The sequence below is a fragment of the Rissa tridactyla genome, chromosome 3, assembly GCF_028500815.1.
Source record: "Rissa tridactyla isolate bRisTri1 chromosome 3, bRisTri1.patW.cur.20221130, whole genome shotgun sequence".
Classification (NCBI taxonomy): Eukaryota; Metazoa; Chordata; class Aves; order Charadriiformes; family Laridae; genus Rissa; species Rissa tridactyla.
In genome coordinates, this window is record NC_071468.1 from 38,990,306 (window position 1) to 39,000,899 (window position 10,594).

Sequence of the window (10,594 nt, forward strand, 5' to 3'; positions counted from 1 at the left end):
GTTGGGTTTCAACAGCACCCGCCAGTCCCTCACTAGAGACAGGAACAAGAAGAGACCTTAGATGCATTCACTTATTCAGCTCATCTCGGCTTTGGGATTCAGGACAACACTGTAGAGAAGACGGGGCTGGACTTGGGAATACGCAAATCCCTCATGGGAGTCAATGGAAAATTTGGGATGGGAAGAAGGCAGCAGGTCACAAAGCTTCCGCAGTCATTCCCGTAGCAGTGCAGTGAAGGTGTTTCTGCTTTCGTTACAGCTGGTGGGTACTGATTTAGATGTAAGCGCCTGGTTTTGGCTTGTGGGCCCTCACTGAATTTAGGACAAACTGCTTACTGCTTTCTTGTTCGTAGATTTGTAAGCATAAAAGGAAAGTTTACGCAGACTAGTATTTCTTGACTTTAGTTTTGAAGCATGGCGTGTTGCTAATAATATATCGCTTTAGCAAGTTTTGACGAGGCGGGAGGCAAGAAAATAAGCTGATTCTATGGAGACTGCTGTTGAGGGGCTGCTTCCTTCTGCCGTTGTTGGCTAGCACTGCAACTTAGAGGGCTGGGCAAAGGTCTTTACACGTGGATTCAATTATCCCGACCATCCGAGTCCCTGGAAATAAGTAACGGTTACTGCTTTTGTTCTCACCATAAAACCCCGAGTATCTTCACGTGGATCTAGAAGGAACGAATACTTGCTCAGCACAGGGAACGGGAAGAGACGAGGTGGAGCTATTTAGAATATACTGTGTTGTCTCAGGCAGTCCAAGCGATTCCTTGAAGTGCAGGGTTGAGCTGTCGGATGTGAGGGCTGGCTAGTTTGACAAAGTGTTGCCGACTGGAACTTTCAGCTTTTCTCTCATCGTTGCCTTTTACCCTGTTAGATGCAGAGTGGGTCGCCGTGTGGGCATTTGTCGTCAGTGCAGGAAGTACTGCAATGGGAAGATTTCTGCCAGTTTTGGCTACAGCTCGCATTGTAAAACTGCTCACTTTGTCCAGGAGTGGCGGCAAATCGTAGTCAGGAACAGAAATACCAGAAACGGGGCACGCGATGGCGTACACTGAACACTCTCTTCTCCGTCCCTTAAACACAGAAGCTGTCATCGGTAGCAGAGAGTACACTGTATGTTTCTGACTTTACACCCAGCAGTGATCTGAAAGGAAAAGCGGCATTTCACTGTCCTCAGTTTCATCTGTGTGAGTGTGAAGTCAGTCTGTTTGGTAATGACTATTGCATTAACAGGCTTTTTTTTAACTGTAGGTGATGGAAGATAGTGCGCTTAAGTCACCAACCTCAGAAGCAGCACCGGCAACACCAGGATAAAGTGAAGGACATCCATCGGGCGATCGTCCATACAGCTAGGATTCTACAGAGTCATAGTTAGCATGTTGTTTGACTGTCAATAAACATTGTTGAATGTGATGCAGCTGAAGGAGACGGAGAGTTTTTACATCTCGGAGTAATTTTCAGAGACAAGCGTTGTAATAAGGAATGCCCCCCAGCCCTCCTCCTCTCGCTTAGCTTTTGTAGCTGAGCAGACGGCAGAGGGTATGGAACATCCCTTTGGTCAGTTTGGGTCAGCTGTCCTGGCTACGTGCCCTCCCAGGATCTTGTCTTTTTTCCTCCTGAGTCCTTTCTCAGACCCAGCCTTCGCACCGCACCCCTAGCAGCTCCCTCTGCATCTCCGGGATGATCAGTTTTCCCTCCTCTACGAGCAAAGGAACCCAGAATATCTTCCAGGATGGAGAACTCGAACCCCACGTGGACTGATGGAGTAAGGTGGGCTGTAGTTAGTGATTTTTCCAGTTAAAGGCTTTACAGACCGTGATTACACTTGCAGTTTTATAGAGTTTGCTCAAACTGCTTACGTTGAGAACTGGAACTGCAAATCAGAATGGCAGACTTGAATTTGGTCTTAAACGGCTATGTTAGGCCTTCTGTAACGTCACCTGCCTGCCTGCAGGAACACTCGGAATTAGGAGAAGTTGAGATTTGAGGTTTGTGCGGTGATGTCATCCTGGGAGCTTCGTCCAGTTTTGTATGGACTGTATCTATTTCATTATTTCCCTTTTTATTTTATTATTAGGATTTCATGAAAGCAGTTTAGTTTCTCCTACGCTCGTAAATCTCTCTCTACCTCTCCTCCTCCTCTCCGTGTACGAGAGGTTGGGGGGGAGCATCTGTCGCCGGCCATTGGCCAATTCGGCCAAAACCACGACAGATTTATTGGCGCCCGACGTGGGGCATGAATGCAGCTCTGATAGATTGCCTGAATAGTTTGAATTCCAGCTTGTTCAGGGAGAACAGAGAGTTCACAGCATGTCGGTCTTACGTGAAATCTGGTATCGTGCCTTTAGAGAGCTTTGTATGAAGTTAATGGATGCAGTGGGGTTTAACCGGTCAAATATATTGCATGGCCTGTTTCTCGTTTGTGTTTGGACGCGGTGGTCTAAGCGTGCCACGTTGGCGTGGGTTTGCCTTCAGAGGTATAAAATAATTGCTTGGATAACGGTTCTGCCTGCCTATCTTGGGCATCTCGTGATGGAGGCTTTTCCTAATTACACTTTCGGGATGGATTCTTTTCCTAATTACGCTCTTGGTCGTACCTGGGGAAAGTTGACTTTGCCCTTCGGTGATGATGCCAAAGCGACAGTAACAGAATCGGGATGAGAAACCTTCGGGCCGTTTCGAGAGTGAACGTTACTTTCATTCGTACGTGATCCTGTTGTCGGTTTTCCCGAGTGTGTTGCAGGGCTGGTTTATTGTTAAATATCGGTGCAGGAGTGAGTATGATGTGACATGTGATGGTGCTACTCAGACCCCGGGGCCAAAGCCAAAGACAGCAGAAACTCGGGCAGCCCTGCCACCGAAAGCTGCAGTAGGAATTCAGACAACCCCCCCACGGAAAGCTACAGCAGAAACTCAAACAACTCAGATGACTGCCCAAGCCGCAACACAGGCACAAACAACGCCACCGGCCCCGACACCAGCCCGAGCGGCATCGGCTGCCCCCCACCGGCCCCGGCATCGGCCAGGCCCACGGCGGCTGCGCCCCCCAGAGGCCCCGGCGAAAGCCACGCCTCCGCCCATGCAGGCCAAAGCCACGGCCTGGCCGTAGGGACACCGCCGCCAGCGGCATGGGCTGCCCCCACACGGGCCCCGGCAAACGCCACGGCTCCGGCCCGGAGGCGGTGGAGAAAATGACTAAGACAATAGCTGAGCAAAATGAGAAAAGTGCTAAACTTCTTCATGAAATGCTTGAAAAAGTGTCTGAGAAGGGGAAAGAATCCCACTCTTCCCCTGAACAGAGCCAGGTTGCAGTCATTAAGAAACAATGGTAGCGATTCAGCTTTTGGCCACCTCACTTGCTCTTCCTCACTTGGCGGTACAGTTCTGCTCTGACTTTGCGAGCCTGTCCAGCTTGCTGGTCTCCTGGGCACCGTTTTCCCCACTTCACGGTTCAGTTTTCTATTGGAACCAGAAGAGGGAGGGGCTAGGAAAGGCCAAGTGGATGCTACTCTTTGCAATGATGGCGTGCTCTCCTGTCATTCCACCTTACGAAACCACGCTCTTACGGTCTTTAGTTCCCCATAGAAGGCAGGAGTGGGTCAGACAACGAGTAAAGAGAACGTCTTGTTTCTGGCCGTGTTTTCCGGTTCCTTCTGGAAAACCGTCTGGGGAGAGTTGCCTCTTAAAATCAGGGCGTGGGGGCGCTCAAAAAGCTCACGCGAATACTGAGTGAGAATGCTTGGGACAGTCTGGTAAGGAACGAAAGCAAAAGGAAGCTTGTTTCTGTATGTTTTCTGCCTTGACCCTATCTTCAAAGAAGCCCATAAATAATTCTTTGGCATCGATTTTGTAATTCCAACATTGCAAAACGTTTTCCTCTACTGAATACTGTTGGTAATCAAAAAATCAATTTGATACTTCTCTTTCTTTTCAGGACCACAAGAAAAGAAGGCTCTTGGTCACCTCCACCAGTGGAAATAAAATTCGTCTCTCCTTTTGGAAGTGCACTGGATAAAGCCATGGATCGTATTGCAAGAATATGCCCAGTGTGCAAATATGTCTGAGGATAACCGAGCAGTTTAATCCCCCATCAGAACTTCCCCTCGTGGAACACTACTCTCAGGCTTGTTATTTCAATAAAATTGTTTGCTGCAATTTCATCAGTTCCCATGTAACCACTCGTAAATAGCTTTGTTGTTGATTTCTGGTGGGGAAAACAAGCTACGGGCAGAAACCAATCCATAGTGTCTCACGAGTCATTTACTTCTTATCCGTAGTCTTACTGGTACAGAACAGGTTTCTTTTTGGCGTTGGTGAACTTAATACTGCGAAGCTTAAAGCTTGATGCCGGTGTCTGCCAAGTAGCGAAGGGTTGTTACAAATCTGCTGAGCCGGGGCGGGCTTCATCCTTCCTGGCGGCAGGAGCCCGGCCTGGTGCACCCCAGACCTGGGGGTGTCTCTGTCCCAGACCCTTGGATGCGGCTGCTGCTTTCCCGTTTGCAGGTCAGGCCAGTAGCAAGGCTGAGGGTGCACCACACACATGCACGACAGCAACGCGGCTGGCTACGCAGGCTGCCAGAGACGGGGCCGTGCCTTTACCACCTGCCATCTTGCACTGGGGCAGCTCACAGAAAGCCGCCTCTCTGGCTTGTTGCAGTTGAAGCTCACGAGTGACACCAGAGGCATGCTGTCACTCTGCAGGTTCCCCCACGCAGCCACATTTGCAGAGCCCCAGAGGATCAGCAGAGCCTTGAGCCCAGCTGTCGTCTGTGCCCCAACTCTGGGCTCCGTCTCTGACCTCTGGCTGAGACACCGCATCTTTCCAGAGATGGCTTTTCCTCCTGCTCACTGGCTAGCCCACCCTGAGGTCTGCTAGCGGTTTCCTCGTGCACATTTGGCTAGGGGAAAATACAACAAAAATACAATAAAATGGTGTACTGAAACGTATGTTACGATGGAGTTTAGAAAGTCTTCTCTGATAAGAGAAAACAGTTTTAGTAGGAAATGTTGAAAATATCAAATCCCTTAGTTTCTCTCAGAGTTTAAACACCGTTTTAAATTTTTTAAAACCCTCCTATCTGTAGCAAATGGCTTCTTACTAGAATGATGTGGTGAAATATCCTGTTTCAGAGCAAAAGGATTTCTAAGAGTGGTTTACCAGTACCGGATTTTTGCTGAAATCACGGGTTTTCCAGCGCAGCTCACGGTGCTTGCTTTGGTTCTGTTGAAAGTGCTGGCACACGGAATAAGCAACAGGGAGAAGAGAAAAGTCATGGGGCAGAAACTTAATTTTTAAGCTGCTGAAATACAGAGCCTAGCTTTTGCTGTTTGTTGCCTGTCTCTTTTACCTTCTAATTACTTCTTGTCTTTACAGAACACTTTCAACGTGCTGGAAATCTATAATGACCAGGTAATGAGGTCGCTTTGCTTCCGTATTAACAAATCTTAGTTTTCTGTGTACGTTGATTTCTTTTTTGCTCATTGTAATTTGAAAATCATCCTTTATGCTCTCTTAACGTGACCCTTCTGGGCATGTTGGCTGAAGTGTGTGGGTGCTGCCTGGACCTAAGAGCATCGTTTTGCTGCTTGAGCCATCCGGCTGCTCTGCCGTAACACTGGCCAAGCTGTTTCATCTCTTGTAGTACATTCCTTCTTTCTCTTTTCTGGGTTGTCCTCCTTTTTTGAAGAAAAAAGGGGGTTAAGAAGGAAGATCCGAGGGCTGGAGCACCTCTCCTATGAGGACAGGCTGAGAGAGTTGGGGTTCTTCAGCCTGCAGAAGAGAAGGCTCTGGGGAGATCTTATAGCAGCCTTCCAGTACCTAAAGGGGGCCTACAGGAAGGATGGGGAGGGACTCTTTATCAGGGAGTGTAGCGATAGGATGAGGGGTAACGGTTTACAGCTGAAGGAGGGTAGATTTAGATTAGATATCAGGCAGAAATTCTTTACTGTCAGGGTGGTGAGGCACTGGAACAGGTTGCCCAGGGAAGCTGTGGCTGCCCCTTCCCTGGAAGTGTTCAAGGCCAGGCTGGATGGGGCTTTGAGCGGCCTGGCCTAGTGGGAGGTGTCCCTGCCCAGGGCAGGGGGGTTGGAACTACATGATCTTTAAGGTCCCTTCCAACCCAAACCATTCTGTGATTCTAAAAGATTCGTACCACTATTAATGCATCACTCAAATGGAGACCATTTCTGTTTTCAGAACAGAAACGTGGCTGACACAAAATTGATCTCTCGCTTTCTACGTTAGAGATTGAAACCCCACTTCTTTTGCAAGAGTTCTCTGCATATTTGGAAAAATTTAACTAAATAGAGATAAATGCAGCTATAAAACTATAAGCACCTGTTTTATATAAACGCCGTGTTCTTTACATAAAGCGAGGCAGTATTATAAAACAAGTAGTTTTGTTTCCTGGAATCTGAGATTACTGTTGGTCCTGTGCACCAGATGTTGCATTCCTAAATAAGATGAAACCCCCACAGGGTCCTCTTTGTCTCGGGTGAATTAACTGTATACTCCAGCACCTTTGAAGAGGTATTTTTTCTTAAGCAAGTAGTATCAAATGAAAGATGGAAGAATACAACTAGAAAACGTGCACATGTGAAAATGTTGACTGTAAATGCTGACAGTCTTCAAACAGCTTACCTGAGTTTCTTCAAATGCTAACTTTCTTACTGTTCTGAACAAATTTAAGGACAGATTCTTCAACTGTTACTTGTACCAATACCATCGACGTGGTTTTGAGGGTTTTTTTTTACGTTGGCGCTAGCGTAAGGCAGAGTTACCAGGATTTGAGCACCTTCAGTATTCACTTTGACAAAAACCACCTCTGTCTTCTCATCTGTCTGTCTCTCTTTCTCCTAAATTGCTAACCTGCTAAAAAGAGTTAGTTTATAGCCAGATTGCTAAGACACTAGGATTCTTCTTTTATGTTTAAGGACTTTATGGTCATCTTTTCCATGTTAATCCCTATCTCATTTTTGGTAGGGTTTAAAACTAATTTTAAAAACCTCCTTCAAAATCCAATGGCAGGTAATACGTTTGATACGCTCACAGACTGCAGCCGAGACTCCAGCAGACCTCTGTTACGAAGGAACTCTGTCAACCTGACGATACGCTGAAAGGCACACTTTCATAGTTTTTCCCGCTCTGGTCTCGGTGCCAATTGCGGTCAGGTGCTGGGCAAAATGAGAAGAGATACCAGCTCAAAGTGACTGACGTCTGAGGAGGAAGGAAAGGGTGAATGTGCCAATAAGGGAGGGCAGCATATTAAGAGCTTATTCTGTATTCTTATTAACGCACGGCGTATATTTTGACAGCTAAGTTATGTGACGGAGGTAGCTCTTTTTCCTGAGAATTCTGGGTCTCTCTCGTGTGCGTGGCTTAATTCAGCTTCTTTCCTTCCCTTTCTCTCCCAGCAATGCAGCACAGAGTTGAAACGTAGAGCGTACAGATGACCCCTGCTGCCAGGCGTTGGTTGTCTCTGCTTCCCGATGCCGGATCCCAGCGACAGTGCCACACAGAGCTATTCCTTCCTGCCCAGGAGCAGTTTGCTTCCCGGCCACTTCCCCAGTCCCTCGTCTCCTTCTGCAAGAGAAGGTTCCCTCTCTCCTCCTGGCCTTTCTGGGGCTCAGAACTGAAAACGGCCCTCTTTGCAGTCCTTCCAGACAGGCTTTCGCTGGGACTCCAGCACTAATTATTCCTTCTTATTCCAGCTCCCCTGAAAAGAGCTCAGGCACTTAGATGTCTGCTGTCCCAACGCGGTTCATGGCTCAGTGACCGCGTGGCTGCAGCTGCCTGGCTACGAGGAGATATCAGGAGCAGAATCACGGAATCACGGAATCTTCAGAGTTGGAAGGGACCTCTAGAGATCATCTAGTCCAACTCCCCTGCTAGAGCAGGATTGCCTAAACCACATCCCTCAGGGCTGCATCCAGGCGGGTCTTGAAAATCTCCAGAGAAGGGGACTCCACAACCTCCCTGGGCAGCCTGTTCCAGTGCTCTGTCACCCTCACTGTAAAGAAGTTTTTCCGTGTATTTGAACGGAACTTCCTATGTTCTAGCTTGTGCCCATTGCCCCTTGTCCTGTCGCTGGGAACCATTGAAAAGAGCCTGGCTCCGTCCTCCTTAAACCCACCCTTTAGATACTTGTAAACATTAATCAGGTCCCCCCTCAACCTTCTCTTCTCCAGGCTAAAGAGTCCCAGCTCTTTCAGCCTTTCCTCATAAGGGAGGTGCTCCAGTCCCATAATCATCTTGGTTGCCCTACGCTGGACTCGCTCCAGTAGTTCCCTGTCCCTCTTGAACTGGGGAGCCCAAAACTGGACACAGTACTCCAGTTGTGGCCAGAAGATTTAATGTTTCCCGCACCAGTTCAGTCCTGCAAAGAGCTGAATTGCTTTCACGTGCCGATGAACGCAGACCCCTTGTTGTGTCTGAATTAGGACTCCATCTGACCCGGAGATGAGGCCCATGTGAACCAAGACCCCCAGAAGCCTTGTCTGGGGTGGGCGCTCCCTGACAGCGGCTACTCTCCCCTTACTGCCTGCTGGCCAGCTCGTGCTCTGCTCTATTAAGGCATCTTAGCAGCACTGCTGCATTTCTGCCTGGCGATACAGGAGTAGTACTTAATATCTGTGACTTGGGATTTTTTTTCAAAGGTGTTCTGTTTGGTTTTTTTCTCCACAGACACATTGTTTTTAAAAACTTGAGAAGAAAAGAAGACAGCTCTGCCTTTGAGAAATGGTCCCTGTCCTCATCCGCAGCACTGGCGTGGGCACATCCAGTTGCTCAGAGTCAGTTCCCTTATCAAGTGCTGATCAAGACAAAAGCCCAAACCCAGTGTAAGTAAGGCTATTGCAGGCAGGAGGGAGAAGAGTTTCTGCTGGCTGGGAATGAGTGGCGGATCCGGAGCACACAGGCCACGTGGGAGTCCCGTCCGGAGGAAGCCTGGAAGGAGTGGGAGCACCAGTACATTGCTGTGGCTCAGGCGAGTTTCCCAGTAACGGGCATTGCGGCCAGATCCATTAACCTCTGGTCTTCTGAGTCTGATGTTTTCCCCTTTTTGTCATCTTTAAGATTTGTTACTCACGCCCCTCTCTGCCCTTCCTTAATAAACCGTGACTCCAGGTCTGGAACTTCTGCCAATAGAAAGGAAGCGTGGCGTCAGTCTTTCAGATCTAATAATTGCTTCCTGATCATGTTTGATAAAATGATGGGGGTTTGATAAAAATTAGGGAGTTAATTCTGTCGGGAATGCTGAGCCCTGTGTGGGGTGTATGGCTAACCGGGGTCGTTCAGGTGCTCCCTCTGGATGGTTGTATCGGTCTTGGCTGGCAGCTGGCACAGGCGTTTGGGCACACAGTACCGTACCCTGTTCTGCTGAGGACAGCTTCTTGTTCACCTGCTGCATCAACTGGTTTTCCTGCATTGACCTGCCTGGGGTTTGCTTTGTTAAGACAGTGAAACGAACATAATCAGGCTTCTGTTAATTTTGTGCCTTCTCCCTAGGAAGCTGTCGGATACAGTTTTAGAGAACTAATGGTGACAAGGCTTTGCTGGTGTGGTATTGCTTGACTTGTGTGGTGGAGAGAAGCCTTAAATTGGCAGGAGAGAGTCACCAACAAGCCGGGCCTGTTGCACGTGTTGCAAATGCATTTGCAGTTGGGCTTGTCAGGTTGCTCTTTGTCAAAATATGTTTCAGAATGAGATACGCAAAAGCCGCCTGGACACGGTCCTGGGCAGCCTGCTGTAGGTGACCCTGCCTGAGCAGGGGGGCTGGACCAGAGGACCTCCAGTGATTCTGGAAGGCCTTTCTCTTCATTGTGATGCTGGGATTCTGGAATTCGTGCTGGGATTCTGGAATTCGTGCTGGGAGAGGCGAGCGGTGTGGTGTGCTGGGAGTGCCTTGCTCACCACTGTCTCCCTGTGCTGGGAAGGCTGCGTGTATGTTCTGTCCTGAGACACTCAGCGCCTACGTCTGTCTGTCCAGGTGCACCGAGCAAGGTAAAAAAGAGCGTAAGGTCAGAAGTGCCTTTGGGAACTGCTGCGAGCTTCGCCACGGTAGATGGGGACTGCAACTCTTGAACGGAAGTATAGTCGTGTTGGGGAATAACCGCAGGAGGTAGCTGGGTAAAGTGGCTCCAGCGTCAAGTTCTGATCTGTGTTGGTTTTGTTTGTTTTTTCATGGAGAGGGATGTCAAATCTGTGGTCTGCATCAGACACAGGGTCTTCGCTGTTGGGGGCTGTTGGGGTAGAGAGCTGAAATTCTTTCCTCGTCTCACCTTCTGCTGTAGCTTTGTGCTTGTGGAGCATCTGCACAAACTCTGCAAGACAATCTGTAGGCTGCACTTGAGTGAAATAAGGCCGATTGTAGGATTCTGGTACAGACCGTCTCTGTCACGCTGGTGGCTTTTTAGACTACAGCTTAGGGCTTGGATGAAATGTAGGGTTTTTGCCTAAACCGCCGGGAGCGGGGAGGCTTTCTGCCTAAGCGGGAAAGACCTGACCCGGTGGTACTCCCTAAATCACCTGCTCACTCACTCGCTAAATCCTCTTTCTGCAGGAGTAAAATCCGGCAAAGTGCAAATTCACTGAACC